Genomic DNA, 18,769 nt, shown 5'->3' on the forward strand with positions numbered 1-18,769 from the left:
GTGAAAACTATTAAACCGGACCAAGACATTGCAATAATTCTCCCTCCAATTAACTTTGACTCATTTAACATTATGCTAAGTGCCAGGGATCCAAGATAAAGACAGTCCCTGTCCTTGTAGAGTTCAGAGTCCAGTGAGAAACACAAATATGCATTCACCAGAGTTATTTGAATTCTTCTAGCTGCAGTTCAAGCACTTTTAGCAGAAATGACCCTTCTCCCCTTTTCTGAGCTCCATGTCAGTTTTGTTTGGTACCAGGCATGAAGGGAAGAGTTTTGCGAGTGAAGGTCCTAGGACTGATTTAAAAAAAAAAAAAAAAAAAAGATATGACAACTAAGCTTGTGATAGTGGCCAGCCACTGGGCTGGATTTCAGTTCCAGAAGTTAGAAGGGCAAGGAATTATAGCTAGATAAGCTGGTTGAGGAGGACCCTGTGGAGAGACCCAAGTAGTATTCATTCATACAACCAAAGTACGTACAGCTTAGAGTTTGGGAGGGTGCCAGCGTCTCTCCCTTTGCATGGAATCCAGCATGGCTCTGGTACCCTAAAGTTTGGCAATTTTAAAAGTTTCAGAAGCAAGAGTCTTTGGACCTGCCTGGTACCTGCACTGTCACGAGCAGTGGTCCTGGGGAGACTCTCCAAAATGACTTCATGAGCCACAGATACCGAGTACTGGCTGTCTAAGCAAAAGAGGAAAGCCCTGATGGATGCCGTATGGTGACTGCATGTGATGCCCAGAAATAACTGGAGAAATTGACTGGGAGTAGAACCCACAATCCTTTAATCATTCCTCTGCTGGCTTAAATATGCCCTACTCATTTAGGATACATATGAAAATAAAACCAACACATTATGGTAAACGCTATGGGAATCCAAAGGAGGGGCTCCAAAATCCAGCCAGTTGAGGCAAGTCAGAAAGAACTCTGAGGAAGACCAGTTATGTTTTTAAGAAGTTACAAGGAAAGCCATTCCTGGTTATAAAATGGTTGGTTTTTTACATTTCTGTCAACTATTTAGTTTTCCTCCTTCTGAAGATATAGTATAATAATGGGATACATATTTCATCAAGTGTATCTAACATTCTTTGAAACCACTGCATAGGGTCCCTGAAGAATTGGCAAGCATTTTTCTGATGATTATACTCCTGTGTCAATACTCGTTAAAGATCAAGATGACTTTTTATGCTACCAGAGAGAGAATTAGTATCTCCCACTTACTTTCAGGCTCAAACAATTCCATTGTTAAATCATTCTTATATCTCACAGGATATGCATCTAAGTTACATTTTCAAACTGGAACAAGCATAACTTGACCCAGTCTATTTATAAATTATGGTGTTACAGACTTGAACCTACCACCAGGTTAATCTGTCTTCAAATAATGGCTGTAAAGAGGTATTTAAAAGATCCCAAAGATCTTGCATCACTAATGGCTCACCATTACACGGTGCAGAAAACTTGACTCAGGAAGTTGTAAGAGTAAACAGATGGAGTCCATTATAAGTTTTCCTTTCTTGTGGTGTAACTAAATGGCCTTATTATGCTACCAACTTTAAAAATAATAAATTGTCATGTTTATTACTGATTATTAAAAACACTATGCATCCCAAGCACTTTGAAAAATACAGAGAGTAGATTGTCAATCCATTTTGAAAGAAGAAACCAAATCTTTTATATTTGCAAAAGCCCTTTCAGAACAAAAGAAATACAAGTATTGCCACCTGGGTGAGAATAAGAAATGACATAAAATAAGAACAACAGAAGACTATAATTTTTTTATTGAAAATTCAAGACCAACCATGAAGGAAACTGTAAAAACAATATTCACTGACACTGAGAAAGCTAAAGATTGAAGCTTTGGTTAGTAGACTTCGTTTCAGTTCTCTCTCCCTCCTCCCCCTTTCTCTCTCTGTAAGTTGAAGAGGGAAAAAAAAAGTCACCCTGAACTACGAGATCCATCAAACTGCTAAAATTATCTGCAATCTTTTGGAGATAGCAACTAGCTTCCCTCATCTATGGTGCAAGCAGAAAAGAAAGGTGATGGAATGAAATAGGATTGGTGGCCCACACCTCGCTCATAACACAGTTGGCCCAGCAGCTACGACGGTGGCTTAGATTGACAGAGATGGGGGAGGGGACAATGGGGAGGTTGTCACTCCATACACCAATATACAATAGATTGTTGCCTTCACCCAGGAACTATGACTGGATCACAGGCATATAGAGCAAATACAAGTTTTGACCCCAGTACTGCCTCTTCAACTCAACAACTTCAGTAAGACTCCTTGGATGCTCTTGTCGTTATCCTAAAATTAAGACTTTTCTTAAAAAGGAAAATAAAAATACAAAAGGAAAGGAAAGAAGAGGAGAGGAAGTTACAGAAAAACAAAAATCTGTTTTACCAAATTCAATCCAAATCATCAACATCTAATAACATACACAGTTCACACTATGGTCCGCCCCTCTGAGAAGCTACTCCTTCATCTTCATTCCCACTAAATGATGAACTCCTTGAGGGCAAACACTCTTAAACTTTTATCACTGGCACCTTAATACAGTTTCTAGTATAGGAGGGTTATATATAGTTTATATAGACGAATAAGTGGCTTTATTTATCTTTCAACTCAATAGCTCCCATTTCTATCCTGTGTCCTGGCCACATATCCTAGATATTTAGTAAACACCTTGGCTGCCTATGATTTCAAAGTGCGATTACTGAAATTAAAAAAAAAAAATCAAACTCTCCCTAGCAATTTTCATGTTTCTTTTCAAAAACATAAGTATCTTTTTTGTGTACTTCGGCACAAATTCTTAGTCACCACATTCCTTTCATTCGCCAGATTCAGTAAGTCACCAAGTTGAGAGGATACTTCCAAACCTTTCTAGCACCTCTCATAGCCCACTCCTAGGACCCTAGTCCAGTTGCTAGAAACCTGTGCTAGAATTCTAGGTGGCCTCCTTGATTCCAGCATCCACCCCTCCAAATCACTTATCTTCCAGATGCCCCACACCCACCTCCCACACCCACCCCCCGAAGACAGGCGTGCCTCAAAGGCAGATGCCATGTCTTATTCAACTCAGAGTGTCCTTTCAAGTGTTTGCAATAAAAACATTCAATTACCTCATGGACTGAGGTGCCACATGAACACCTATTTATATTCAAAATTAGATCTCTTTGGACCTTCTGGATTATTCTCTTTAAATATAGCCTTATGAACCTTCGTAATCACAAAGGAATGGATAGCTTACCTATTAAGCAGCAGCTCTTGCTATGGAGTTTTATAATTCACCCGTACACTCTGCTTCCTAGACCCTCGTTAATCTCTAAAACAATAAAATAAAATGAAGGAAAGGAAGCTAGGTGCACTTAGTGCTGGCAGTAGTGTGTCGAAAGAAAGGCATTGGAAGCAGCAAAATGCGACACCAAATTGTCCATTCTTCATGCAATTCCATCATGTTTGGAAAGCTAAAAACTACAACCCCGTGGCAACACCCTTCGCTGAGTCACTGTATTCTTTGTGTGCATTTTTCTAAGAGCAATCAAAACAGTAATTGCAGGACTAACTTTAGAACATGAAATCACTGTATCTGCATTGACATGGAATGCAGTGTGAAAAGTAATCTCTCATTAAACCAGAAACTGTGGTTTGCATTGTTTAAAAAGTGCATCGGATCGCTCATTCTCAGGGGATAGATCATAGTGCTCCTTAAGGACAGAAAATTGAGAAAGTATTAGCTCCTTCCACAAAATACTTAAGAAATCCCACGAGGCTCTGGGTTTTCCCCAACTTGTTCTAATTACATCAGGAATAAAGCGTTCTTTAAGTGTGTCTTTAGTATCACCCTTAAAAATGTCCTTTCCCCAAATTAAGATCCCAATTCAAATAAAACTATAACAAGCCATATTTGAGACAATCTGAGAAATTTGGTTGTGGCAGGTATTAAATGGTGCTAAGGAATTATTGTAAATTTTGTTAAGTGTGGTAATGGCATTGTGGTTATAAAAGAACCTCATTTTATAGTCAAATAATGACGTATGCTAAGGTAAAATACATGATATCTGAGATTTGCTTTAAAATACTTTAGCAAGGACAAAAAAAGGACAGAGGAAGCATATATGGAATGTATATATTCTTAATAAATGTTGAATCTAAGTGATCTAAAGGGATATCCTCTATTTGTGGTGTGATTGAAAACGTTCATAATAAAAAAGTTCTTAACGTCTACTTTTTCCCCCTTTACATAGGTCTCAGAATAATGACTGCAGAGACCCAGCCAAGAAGGGGTTGGGGCCACAGAAGCATCCAAGCAAATGAAGACTTGCTGTGACCATGCTATGGCTAAAGCTATGTGAAAATCAGACTGGGAAGTGTTATAAACACAAGGTCTAGAAGAGATGTGCATGTGTCCACAGAACACTTCACAATCTTGTCATAACTTCACATGATGAAGCAGACCCCTACACAGAAGCTAAGTTTCACTTCATGTTGTGACTGAAATTACCAACTATTTCCCCCAAGCGTTGTTTTGCTTTTACTCCTCACCATAATACAGATGTGTTTTATGTTAAATAATTGAAACCTATTGAAAACTCCCTCCAGGTAAACACACCTTCCAAGTTTTGACCATTCCTTGGTCAGAAGAGAAAATGAGTTGGGAACAAGAAGATTGGATCCTTTTCCAAGAAAACAATATAATGGAGACAAAAGACTGGATGATTACCTGAGTATCTAGCAGCAGCAATAGAACTTGAGAAATCTAAATGTCTTCTCCAAATTATATCGTTATCTTCAAATTATTGCCCCTTGTAGCTGCTTCTTAGGGCAAGTAGATAGCAGACAAGTAGAACTGAAAGATTTGGTGATAGTTCCTATTGAGTTCCAATTCACTTTGTGTTTTCTTACTGTGTTTCATCCTGCTTTTGAGCATGAATTTTTATCACAAATACAACTGGTAGAGTCCATGTTAACAGCACAAGCTTACAGAGAGCAGTGGTTTCTCCTGCAGTTCTTAAACATCTGTGATTCCTGGACACAGAGCCTGAGCTGCCCCTCAGAGAGTCTGTTTCAGTTTATCTGGATTGGGGCCCAGGCTTCCACACCATTAAATGCTCCCCAGGTTATTCCCACCATTATCAGGTTTAGGAACCACAGGCAAAGTCTATCCGTGTACTGGCTAATGTAAACATTTTTCCTGATTTTGTTAAACATATTACAAAGATAGAGACACAAAGGCATCCTGTGAATAAATGCATACTGTCCTCCGAGTATTAAAAAAGCAAGTTTTAAAAAAGAATTTGTATTAAAATCCAAACTATTTTATTAAAAAAAAAAAGTACAATTAGCATTCCCTTCATACCAAGTAAACTACCACTGGTGCTTTGCTGTCCTCACAGATCTTAGTAAAGAAAACAAAACAACCCACCTCACATTATTAAAATGTGCTAAAATCTCTAGCAAAAGATGTGCTGTCCCCTCTGTAAAAGTGTGACTATCTTTCAAGATTCAGCTCCTATGACACTCTCCCCTGTCCAGACCTCACCCACCTCCCAGGCAGAGGAGCCTGTGGCACATTGCACGTACCTGTGTGTGGATAGTGCTTTTCAACACTGGGTTGTAGTTATTTGTTTTCCAGCTTATCGTATGAATTTGAGCACCCTCAAAACAAAGACCACGAGTTATTCATCTTCATATTACCAGCATCAGGAAGTATTTGATAAATGCTTTGCTCAGTGTCTACTAGGAACCAAATAAATAAGTAATCATCCAAATTCTTGAATGGCTTAAGTCAGTTGCTCATTCCCTTGGTGTATATGACAACAAAACAAATAGGAAGCTAGACTCCTTAACTTTCCCTGACGTTTCCATTTTTTCTCTCTTTCAGTATGCTCCATATTTAAGAGTTTCTAGATCCTAATGGTTCTTGTCCTCATGTATTAAAATCATAGCACTTCAATAATCTGGCAAGTAAATTAGAAACAAGTTCTAATGTCTCCCCTTTTTCTTGCAGCAATCCTCATTGCTTTTGTTGTCAGTGTCGCTGAGTTGATTCCGACTCCTATGACCCTGCGTCCATAGAACAGAACCCTACCCAGTCTTTTTGTCCCATGCTCTCATCTTCCAGTGCTCTACTAGACAATGCTCTGCTCTTCATAGGGTTTTCATAGTCAATTGTTGTCAGAAATGGGTGGCCAGGTCTTTCTTGCTAGTCTATCTTAGTCTGGAACCTCTGCTGAAACCTGTCCACCATGGGTGACCCTGCTGGTATTTGATATACTGGTGGCATAGCTTTCAGCCTCACAGCAACATGTAGCCATCACAGTATGACAACCAGTGGACCAGTGGTAGGATGCCCTGACCAGGAAACAAACTTAGCCAAGGCAGTGAGAATGCCGAATCTTAACCACTAAACCACTGGGGCTGGCCTTTCTCATTGCTTGATAATAGTAATGTTAATTGCTATCATTTGAGAATGCACTATATGCCATACTGCTTAATATGCTTTACATGTATTAACTTTTTTAATATTTCTAAAAATCTTATGAGGTATTACTATTAACCTGATTATAAAGAGAATGAAAGTGAAACAGAGAGTTTATGCATCTTGCCCAAGATCATTCAGCTACTAAGTGACAAAGCCAGGATTCAAACCCAGGCTGTCTGGCTTTAGAGCTTAGAACAAAAGAATTAGTTAAGTGTGTTTTCCTTTGTATTTAAAAGCAAAAAAATAAAATAAATGTTTGAAAGACGGTTGATCATAAGATTCCTTTCAAAAGGGAAAAAAAATAGCTGGGTACTGATGAGGTATGAGCTCATCTATCCAGCCTCCACAATGGGTGGGCCCAGCGCCTCTCCCCTCCCATCAACCTGAAGAGAACCCCAGGGACTATGGAGCTGCCAAGCACATTTACCCTTTCTCACTGCTGGCCAAACAATAAGTAGCATAAACAAGGGATTAATCAAGAAACTAACACTGAGCACCTGTTGCTAGAAGGCTCTGAGGAATAGGAAACTTGAAGACATGATTGAAGCCCTTGAAAAGCATCCAATCAAAGGGCTGTATCGGGGCTGGCCCCGTGGCTAAGTGGTTAAGTTCACGCACTCCGCTGTGGCGGCCCAGGGTTTCGCTGGTTCAGATCCTGGGCACTGACATGGCACTGCTCATCAGGCCATGCTGAGGTGGCATCCCACATGCCACAAACGGAAGGATCCACAACTAAAAATATACAACTATGTACTGCAGGGATTTGGGGAGAAAAAGCAGAAAAAAAAAAAAAGATTGGCAACAGTTGTTAGCTCAGGTGCCAATCTTAATAAGAGAAAAAAAAAGGCTGTATCAACAGGCATTAGAACACCCACAAGAACAGGCAAGCTAAATGTCGTAAATATACATATTGAAATTTCCTGCTTTAAGTCACTTTTAACATGCCAACTGTGGTGATCACTGAAGGTATCTGAACTGGGTCTTATGGACTAGACCTCAAACAGAAGGAATGTAAAGGGAAGCAAAGGCATTGTAGACAAAAACAAAACACATGTGAGCAAATGCATGGGAAAAGTAAGTGCTGCAGTTGAGCTAGTGCAGAGTAGATGCTTGATGGTCTTGGAAGAGGGCTGAAAAGGTAGGTGGGGTCCAGACCAAACGGAATATGAAATATCACACTGAGGAAGAAAACTAGCCCTCCAGGCACTGAGAAGTGCTTAAAACCTGAGCAGAATGACTTGACCAAAGAGTACAATAGGAAGACTCATCTGGTTTGATGTGTCAAACTAACGGAGGGAGAAGGGCAATGAACAGAGAGGGAAATCAGTTAAGAGACTTTTGCAATAATCACAACTGAAATATTCCACGTGGCCAGAGCATTGGCAAGAGGAATCTGACAAAGAATGGATTTGATTCATTACGAACCCAAAATGAACAAGTGTTGATACCAGATAGAGTGTGGGGAGAGGATATTTGAAGATGTGGTCAAAATTTCCAACCAGGGGAAAAGAACTGAGGTATCACTAAAATCAACAGCAAAGTCAATGATGAGCAAGATGGCAGTGTGGAGTTGTGGGTTCATTTGTTTCATTTTGGCTGGGAAAAGTGTACAGAGAATTCACTTTCAGGACAGGCTAAGCTGGCCACGAAAATGGAGCTCTCCAGCATGCAAACGAAAACACAGGGATTGCCTACAGAGAGATTTTAAAGTCATCAAACAATTTAGGAGGAGAGTCCCACAGCATGAACTGAAATCAGTTTCGTTTCCTTGAAACATTTTAGAAGAAGTTAAAGAATGAATGCGTGGCAAGAAAGGAGAGTCTTCTGCGGATTGAAAATGATTTTTTTTCCAAGAAGTTGAACAATGAAAGGAATTGCAAGAGCAAAAACAGTACATTTTAAGGGTTGCAGAGCCAAAAGATATTTTTATCTTACATATAATATTGAGGATACCTAAGGCCTTTTGAAAGTAAAAGGGGACGGAACCAAGGAGTGAGAAATGGAAAATCCAAATGGAAGAGATCATAACTGAGTGAAGCCCAGGAAAGGAGATGAGACCAAAAGTAGAAGTAGAAGCAACAGGCTCCACTCCATCTGAAATAGGAGGAAAAATAAATTTAATAGAATGAGTGACAGGAACGGCCCAGTAGCATAGTGGTTAAGTTCGTGCGCTCCACGTCAGTGGCCCTGGGTTCACAGGTTCAGATCCTGGGCGTGGACCTACACACTGCTCATCAAGCCATGCTGTGGCAGCATCCCACATAAAACTAGGACTTATGACTAGGATATACAGCTATGTATTGGGGCTTTGGGGAGAAAAAAAAGGGGGGAGGAAGATTAGCAACAGATGTTAGCTCAGAGCCAAGCTCCCCCACCAAAAAAAAAAAAAAGCATTCCTTTAAAAAGAAAAAGTGACTAAAAGTTTTTAAGAAGATATGGTAACAGGAAAGTACAATGTGGTGAGAACGAGAGAAGAAAAGATTAGTGAGTTCTTAGTGAATAGCCTTGATTTTCTCAGTAAATTAAGTGGCAAAGTTATTATCTGAGTGATAAGAGACAGCACTGAACAAAGACCAAGATTGCAGAAAAACATTTGGAAGAGTTACTGTGGGCGGAATGCAATAAGGCATCCCAAACAATGATGAAAATGGTTTTCATGGAGTAGTGAATCCCACTTCTGGGCAAAGAGCACACCACATACCCCTTAGCAGCATAAGATTAGCATCACATAAGGTCAGAGGCGAAAGCATTAGGATAAAAAAGATGGCAACCTGGCAGATGATGGTTAAGGACTGAACATATGTGTCTCCCAAATTCATATGTTGAAACTCTAATTCCAGTGGATGGTATTTGGAGGTGGGGCCTTTGGAAGGTAATTAGGTCATGAGGGTAGGGCCCTCACAAATAGGATTGGTGTCCTTATAAGAGGAGGCTAGAGAGGGAGCTTGCCCTGTTCCCACCGCATGAGGATACAACCAGAAAACAGCCATCTACAACATGGAAGAGGGTCTTCACCAGAACTTGGCCATGCTATCACCCAGGTCTCAGACTTTCAGCTTCTAGAACTATGAGAAATCAATTTCTTTTGTTTATAAGCTAGCCAGTCAATGATACTCCATTAGAGCAGCTCAAATGGACTAAGACAATGACCGTGTGTCCAATCAGAATCCTGAGTCTATCAATATGCTGTCAAAAAAAAGCTTTAAAGGACCTGTGGTTAGAAAAAAGTCAAAGAACAAGACCAATTAAGTGATAGTAAGGAAAGGTTGAGCCATACAAATTGTATTCAAGAGAATAAAATACAAATTTGAGAACTTGGAATTAGAAAGGTCTCAAGATAAAGTCACTTCTACAGGTAATTGAGGAGAAAACGAGATCAAAGACAAGCTTTCATGGGTCACCAACATGGTACCTATTGGTTCTCCAATAGGATTTGGAGGAACCCCATGACCCAAGCGCGAAGCTAACGGAGGATGGTGAAGGAAGACCCTGAATGTCTGCACGGTGAGGTGATTATGTGAGGAGGCAGCAGAAAGGAAGGTAGTTCACTACGAAGAAGCAGACTGTTTAACAGCGGCGAGAAATAATGGCTACGATGGGGCACAGAGAAATGAGACGCAGTCCTTCCTTTTCCAAGGAAATCTGGAGAAATGAGAGGAAGAGGTCTCCATGAGAGGAAGATTCCAGAAAAGAGGCAGCATGGCCTGCAATCCAGATTTCATTACAGCTCAATATTAGTGCTCATTAAATGTTGAGTTAATGAATGGCAAAAAGACGGAAGAAGCAATCATATGGAAGCAACTTTGTTATTAACATAGCTTTCTCCTGACACCTAGGAACCTAAGCGCCAAAGTGGGGAGCGTGGGGAAGCAAGGAGCTGAGTTCTTAAAGATGATTACTAGACTAGCAGTAGGGGCAGGATAAGCTTTGCATCTAGGGCAACAGTGATAGGTAAAAGATGAAGGAACATGAAACTGGCAGACTGGGAGGCAGCACAAAACTGGGAAATTGGGGATCAAAGGCTTTGTTTGGAGTCAAGCCCAACTTTGGATCCTGATTCCATCACATGCTAGCTGTAAGAGCTTCTCGCCTCACCTCTTTGCTCCCTTAAACTCCTTGCCTATAAGCTTCCAATTTCCAACTACATATGGCTGTTGCAAGGACTAAATGAAATAATGAATACTTACAAAGCACAAGGCTGAAACACACCAAGTATACAATAAACACCAAAAATAATTGATAGCTATTTTTACTAGAAGGGAGGAGGCATCGAATACTCTCAGATAGAGGCTGTGAAAAGTGAAGGCAACCTGTGGGTGAGGGAGAGAGAAAGATAAGAACAACTGTATAACAGCAAGTGCCTTGATAAATGGGGCTTTTAAACCTTAAGGGTAAGTGTACTCAATTTGTAATGTGATTTGCTTTGACTAAAATGCTTGCTCTCTTTACATGTAATGCTAACGCTTCGCCACTTGAAAATTCTGTGCTTTAAAATCCTCCTTGCCTAAGCCTTAGAGAGAGATATGGGCAGGAGGTGTAGCAGAAAGCCGGGGCCTTCCCATAGGAGGACACCCACTGGGTTTCTCTCGCTCTGGAAAGGTAAAGATGCTGTTTCAGCTGCTTTGTTTCTCTAATGGTGCCAGATAAGAAGTGATATTTCATTCCTAATGAGGAACAAAGGAAAACAAATTATTTCTAAAGTTGTGTCTAAAACATATTACTCTTTTTGCTAAATTGCTACAGGAGAATAGTTATTTTAATGTGGTTATACTTTTTACTACTATACTTTGGAAAAAAGCAGTATCTTGGAAAAACACCAAAAGATAGTCTTAGCACCTCTCGCCCTGAAGCATGCCAGCATTCTCTCATTCCACATTTAATTTGAAAGAAAATTAAAGAGATACCCATGACAACTTGGCTGAACTTTATAATTGTGATAGCCAGTCAAGAAGCCAAGGAATGCGAAAGCCGTGCAGCCTGGTCAGGGCTGTCCAGGCAGGAACGAGGAAAGGAGTCTCTGAGGGGCAAGAACACTCCAGAGAAAAGCGAAATGAAAGGACCACTTGTACAAAACATTGTTTTAATAACCAGAAATCCTAAGGGACATGACAGGACTAGAATTACATTTGAATTGTTAACAATAGCAACTTTAGAGAAAAAATGTTCAGTATTTCACTAAAAATTTTAGTACAAAAGCAATGTTTCACTGTTTTATAAATGACGATCACTTCTGGCACAATGCCTGACACCCAGCAGGAATTCAAGAGACCTCTGCTCAATGAATCCATGTCCTGTGAAGAGCTGATATGTCCCAGTGATTATGCCACAATTCTAAAGTGGGCTTACAAACAGAGAGAAAATGCCAGTAATTCTGTGATCCAGAAAGAAAGCTATGAATATGCTCTGATTTTACAGGTCAAGAAGTAATATTAATATCTATGCTTCTAATTCCTCAAAAAGCTATTAGAAGGTAAACTTAATTTCTAACACAGAAGTTTCTCTCTTCACGACAAAGCCCGTGCATTAGATGCCTGAGTTGGAAATCCAAACTCTCTCAGAACATTAATTCTTTCTCCCTTTATTATATAACATGATACATTCAAGACTGTAAGAAGTATGTTTCATTCACTATTCACAAATACCAAAACTCACAAATATTAAAACTTTTTTGAGTAGGAGGGAGCATTGAGGAGGGGGGAGAAATGTCTGTTCTACATGTAGCTGCAACACAAGCTTAGCTGAATTACATTCACCTTTTCTAGCCGTTAGAAGATAGCCATCTTGTCTGTATCTGTTACACTAATGTATACATCTTAAACAGTAAAAGACTTTTCCCTGCATCTACCTAAGTGAGTTGCAAGGGAAAACATGTGAACAATTTGCTAACTGCTTACTCCATTCAGACAGCCATCGAGTCGGCACTCCAGGCTACGTATACATGGTTGGAATTAAACTGTGTAATATAAAACACAGCTACACTTTAAACCTCTCCTTCTTACCCTGCCATCTTTATTGCCATCTCCACCAACTGAAGAATCCCTGTATCTCAGATTCAGATAAATATTCAACAAAACACGAAACACCTCTTCTCTTGGAGGGGGAAAATCCAAGACAGGTAAGGCTCAATGTTAATGACCCCTATTCCAGACAGCACAAATGATGGCAGCAGCTGCCTGAAGAAGGCTCACCCACGTGCGTTTCACAGGGTATGGAAACCATTTGTTAATGAACAGCCATAATTTAGGCCTAGGGCCTTATGAAAAGCAAACGTTTATACATTTGCAGAACAGTATAATAAGATTTCACAAATGCAAAGATAAAATGTGCTATCATTTATCTTGGATTATAATATCTGGGGTTTGATTGCCTTGTGAAAGGTCCAAATCAAGAACAATTATAGATTTTTCTCACACACCACACACACCATGAAACATTTAACAAGTACTTCTTTTAGACTATTCAAAAGATTAGAAAAGAAGAAGATTGTCTATTCAGTGGTAGACAAAACCATTAAGATGTGAATATGATATGATATATAGAGGAAAAATAAAGAGCACTAAGACTAGCAATGAAAATAACCATTGGTCATTTTTTTAAAACATTAGTTTAGGGAAGGAACAATCTTATATCATATCTGGCCATACAAACTTTTCCCTTGGGTTAAAATTGGCACCTTGAGACAAATGCATCATTTGCAAAACCCTACTCTACTCACTGCACGGCCGCACCAATGGTCTGAAACAGTGCATGCTCCCAGTCCCTAACTGAAGCCTGGCCCAGTGCAGTGACGCAACTCTGCCAAATTATACATGAAATGGACAAGAATTTAAATATTCACCCTATGAGTTTCCTCTCCCAATACAAGTGTCAAGGGCAATTCACACTATACGCTTTCTAGAAATAAACCATTTGGATGTGCAGACAAAACACTAAGTTTTTACCCTGTCAGCAGACATAATTGAAAAAAGTATCATTTGCAAGGATAACAGTTTTTTCCAAATGTCTGGAGAGGAAAAAAAGTCAAGAAAGGTAAAAGGAGAAGAGGAAAAGGGGAAATAGCAAATATGGAGCCTGGAAGCCGCACGAGTTAGGATCAGAAAGTAGCACCTGGAGGCATGAGTGTCAGCAGGATTCAGCAGCTAGAAAGCCACTTCTGCACCAGTGGTCACCCTATAGAAGCAGGGCTAGCAACTGGGAATATTTGTAACACCCTCCTGCCCTTCAGTGTTACTTAGTATAACCTATGCGCATTATCCAGGACATGAAATATTATTAATAAACGTGAAATTTATTCATGTACCAGACAACACTATTCAAAGCTTTCGATCTTTTTATAAATATTTAAATTACAGTCTTTAATGCTGCTTATGTCAAAGGCCACGCCAAGTACATTAAGGGGAACTTTGGGGAATTTGTGACCTCATGTCAGCAGAAGTGCTATCTTCTGCTAACGAAAAATTTGCACATTTCACCATATATGCTGCTCAAAACACCTCAGGAAAATTCTTGAAATGGTGCTGGACAGTGTGCTGCTTCTCACTCGGTGAATAACTTAGTGAGTAAGAAAGTGGACACAACTTAAGGGGAAGGCTGTGGTCCACTGTATTTATATACTCACCCAAGGTAAGGGGACAAGTTAAGGGATTGACACCATAGAGATTTTTCTTTATTCTTTTTTTTAAAGATTTTATTTTTTTCATTTTTCTCCTCAGAGCCCCCCAGTACATAGTTGTATATTCTTCGTCGTGGGTCCTTCTAGTTGTGGCATGTGGGACGCTGCCTCAGCATGGCTTGATGAGCAGTGCCATGTCCGCGCCCAGGATTCGAACCAACGAAACACTGGGCCGCCTGCAGCGGAGCGCGTGAACTTAACCACTCGGCCACGGGGCCAGTCCCTCTTTATTCTTTTTTATAAAGAGGAAAATATCTAAATATAAGGTATCTGCTTCGGTGTGTTTGCTAAATGACAGCTAAAATATTTTTGTCCTTACTACGTGCTAAGTACTATGTTAAACACTTTTTAGGTATCACTATCTAATCCTTACAATTACCCTAAGGAGGTAGGTACTATTAACATCCATTTAACAGATGGGAAAACTGAGGCCAAGAAATGTTGAGCAACTTGCCTAAGACATAGACCTAAGATGCTATCCATTAAGCATCCTGCCTCTCTTTATATGCCCCATGCCAATTTATGAGAAAGAAGATCCTGAGGGACTTTAAAAAGCAAATTCCAGGGCCACTGGGAAGGGGAGTGGAGCTAACCTGTCAACGTCTATTCACATTTACATCCGTCATTAGGCTTCACGATAACTCGATAGTTAAAATTAGAAATAAAGTCACAAAGAACAGTGAAGTTATAGAAAATCTACTGGAGTCAAAAATAAATATATTTAAGAAAGAATTATATCAATTTCCCTAAGTTCTAACATTTAAAATAATCATTTTCATCTAGCTGGAATCTTAGCTTTGCAAAATGACTCAATCTCTAGTTACGAATAGCTTAGGCTTCACTGTACCCTTAAGTCTCTGACGCTTAGAAAGAGCACAAAAAGCTGTTTCCATTCCATTCTTTTTTTACCTGAAGCTGGGAATTACAAAACTTAAAAAAAATTCTATCTTGTGCATAATTCCAAAATCTCAGGGAAAAAAAAACACACTAGACAACTCACTGCTCTACTTTTTCCACTACAGTCAGTCAACAGCAGGAAATCTTCAGCACCCTCCAAACCACTTGATTTTCCAGGATATATTTGTTTTATATTTATGGCATTTTCAAATAGAATTTCCACAGCCCAGAAAAAGCCTTCCAATGAAAACAAATTGCTTCTTACTTTTATGTATTCAAGTGCTGGATTGTTAGTTTTCCTAAGATTTTCAACTTGAGGTATACATGAGTTAATTATGATAATGTTTCATTTTAAAAAGTTTATACAAGACTAAAATTCATCCTTTTGGATAATTTGTCACTTCTTTCATAGGACCATACTAAGTAACCATTGTTTACCTATTAAAAATGAGTAACTAAAGTATGGATACATAGGTTGATGAAGCAAGTATTATAAAATGTTAATTTTTTATTCTAGGCTCTGGGCATGTGGATGTTTATTTTCCTATCTTTTTAATTTTTTTTTTTTGAGGAAGATTAGCCCTGAGCTAACTACTGCCAATCCTCCTCTTTTTGCTGAGGAAGACTGGCCCTGAGCTAACATCCATGCCCATCTTCCTCTACTTTATACGTGGGATGCCTACCACAGCATGGCTTTTGCCAGGTGGTGCCATGTCCGCACCCAGGATCTGAACCGGCGAACCCCAGGCTGCGGAGAAGTGGAACGTGCGAACTTAACCACTGCACCACCAGGCCGGCTCCCTATCTTTTTTATGTTTCTGATTATTTCTAGTTTAAAAATTACAAGTGACAAATGCTTTTTAAATGTAACAAAAGAAGGCAAGGTGGCATTAATATAATCCCATTTGAAATGAACAAACCCAAGAAATAAATTGCAAGCATGAATAAATGAACGTCTCCAGGGAAAACTCCTGCCACCACCTGGTCAACACTGAACGGGACCTGAGACCTGGCTGGGCTAAAGAATCTGCTCCCATCTCACCATCCTCTGCATTTAAAAAAGAAAAAAAAAAAAAGAGGCAGATAGCACCTTCTATGAAATCTGGGAGAAAAATGTTACCTACATCTTCGAGGACAGAAGAATCACCTGGGGGAAAAAATGCTGCTCGGCTGCTTTTTCCTGGGTTCTCTTCTACTGACTGAACCTTGCAATTTCTTCCTGGGAGATTAATTACAGAGATGGCTACGACAACATGCCACAGATGAATCAAGAAGACCTTCTTACACCATGAAACCAAAGCCACATGTGAGGGTGTGTGTGAGCGCTGGAGAAGGCTGCACGGCTTCCACAAGGAGCAACACCCCTCCAGCCCCCCTGCACCCCAACCCCACCAACACCACATTTGGCAAAGGAAAACTCATTGAATTGTTAAGGGAGAGGATAAAAACTGGGAGTTGATTTTTTTAAAAGCTCATCTAAATATTAAAACAGGATGCCTATTACTATACAATAATCTAGACAGTGTGTCACTGGCAGCCACCAAGTTGAGACTGAGTGCTGCAGAGGCAGTTCAGAGGAGGGGAGAAAAATTAAGACTCCAAATCGAGCACAGTTAAGGTTTGGGGTTGTGGGGCTCCATCAGCAGAAAAAAAAGGCTGCAACAAAATTTAAGGTTTTATTTGAACTGGCTGCTTCTTGCAGTGTACAGAAAGTGTGGGTACTAACAGATGTCAAACGATTTAAAAGAAATTTTTATAAATACTACCTATTACCTAAAAACCTTGTCAATAAAAACAGCAAGGCATAGAGAAAACGCATGAATGTTTTGAGAGTCGGGCAGAGAGGTCTGGGTCTCAACAGGGCTGTGACTTTGAAAGGACAAGTGGAACAGTTGACCAAAGTAGATTTGAATATCACTCCAGTAAATGAAGAGGAAAGACAGACAGGGAATTAGTCTTCAGAGACAGAAGCGGTGGTAACAATCAACATGAGGCCCAGAAAAACTCAAGGACTATGTCACAGTGAGAGCCGGTGCCCATCCGGAAGGAATTCCAACCCAGGACTCTGGCCTCTTTTAAGTCAGCATTTTCTACTGAGCTATCACCAAAGAACTCAAATCACACACAAATAAGTTCTGGAAACCTACTCAAGCTAGCATAGTGCCTATAGCTAATAATACTGCATTGTATACTTAAGATTTGCTAAGAGGATAGATCTTATGTAAGTGTTCTTACCGCAAAATAAAACAACAACAACAAAGGTGGGAGGAAACTTTGGGAGGTGATGGATATGTCTATGTCCTTGATGGTGGGGATGGTTGCACAGATGTCTACTTATTCCAAAACTCATCGAATTGTGTACATTAAATATGTACAGCGTTTTACATATCAATTATCTCTTAATAAAATGGTTATTTTAAAAATCACATGCACAACCAAGATTAAGTAAATTTAAGTTTGTTTCTTCAAGTATCTTCTTTGGGCATTTCCATCCTAGTTCTGTGGTAACTTATATGAAACTAAGCAATGTGCATGTTAAAATATTGGTTGTTACATACAATTTTTAAAAAGCAGAGATGCTATGATAATATCAAAAGGAAAATTTTAGCTTTTTCAGCTGGTGGAGGATTTCTAATGTGACTCATTTTCACAGTGAAATAAACTATTTATATAAAACTGGATCATCTAGAAACCCAGGAAGTTGAACATAGGCTGACTTAGAGTTCTAGATTACCATGTTTTCATGAACTCATTACTTTTCATAAGGTGTATTTTGCACCTTGGCTAGCCACATTCGATATCTCTAAGCACGCATTTCCGTTCTTCACCAGAAGCAGCCAGTTTAAAATAAAAAGCTCCTTTCTCGGAGAAATTCAAACATCTGTGATTTTGAACAGACTTCCAAAAGGATGTATTCCACAGCACCATCTTCGACAATGCCAGATTAATAAAATGGTATCTTTTCTCCAATTCCTATGTATTCTAGAAGTAACTTAGTGGTTCATTGGAATTAGAATGAATTTTTAAAAGACACTGTTTCAGGGAATCTTTCAAAACCATGAATGGAGAATTTATTAGAGACCTGGTGTGGGAGCAAATATGAGCAAGAAGACGTCCACAGAGTAAGCAAGTGGAAAATTTAATTAGCAGCAGCTAATGGTCCCTGTGCGCCTGTTCAGTGCCAGGTGCTGTTCCAAAGGCTCCACAAGTGCCCCCTACTTAACTGTCACCACAAAATCAGAAGGCGTGACTACTATTACTCCCATTTTACAAGTAGCAAAACTGAGGCCCAGAGATGAGAAATAATCTGATCAATGTTAGAGAGTACTTAAGAGATGAATGAAGATTTGGTGCAAAAATTTGGACCAAATGAAGAAATATGCATAGAAATATGAATTTTATTGTTGAAAGGACTCTTAGGACCATTTAGTCCAAAGCTTTTAATTTAAATAGGTGGGATATCTGGTCAAAAAGCTGAATTTAAGTTCTCTCACAGACACACATTCTCTTTCTCTCTCTCACACACACACTCTCTCTCCTCCTCCCTCACTCACACACACTCTCTCTCCTCCTCCCTCTCTCACACACAGTCTCCGTCCCTCCCTCCCTCTTACACACACGCATTCTCTCCCCTACTCCCTCCCTCACACTCACACACACACATTCTCTCTTCCTCTCTCTCTCCCTCACACACACACTCTCTCCCCCTCTCTCTCTC

The 18,769-nt window shown here is 39.7% G+C and overlaps 1 protein-coding gene across 4 annotated transcripts in view; it reads right to left on the reverse strand.

Moving 5' to 3' along the window:
• Positions 1-18,769, reverse strand: part of RSPO2 (R-spondin 2) — a 148,540-nt gene that overhangs the window by 108,613 nt on the left and 21,158 nt on the right. Inside the window, exon 1 of one of the 4 annotated variants that reach the window (XM_070221272.1) lies at positions 3,249-3,341. The exons of the other annotated variants lie outside the window; for them this stretch is intronic. The gene's annotated coding sequence lies outside the window, so the exon portion shown is untranslated. Of the gene's footprint in view, positions 1-3,248; positions 3,342-18,769 lie in introns of those variants that run through there. 4 annotated transcript variants of the gene reach the window in all.

Source organism: Equus caballus, chromosome 9 (genome assembly GCF_041296265.1).
Source record: "Equus caballus isolate H_3958 breed thoroughbred chromosome 9, TB-T2T, whole genome shotgun sequence".
NCBI lineage: Eukaryota > Metazoa > Chordata > Mammalia > Perissodactyla > Equidae > Equus > Equus caballus.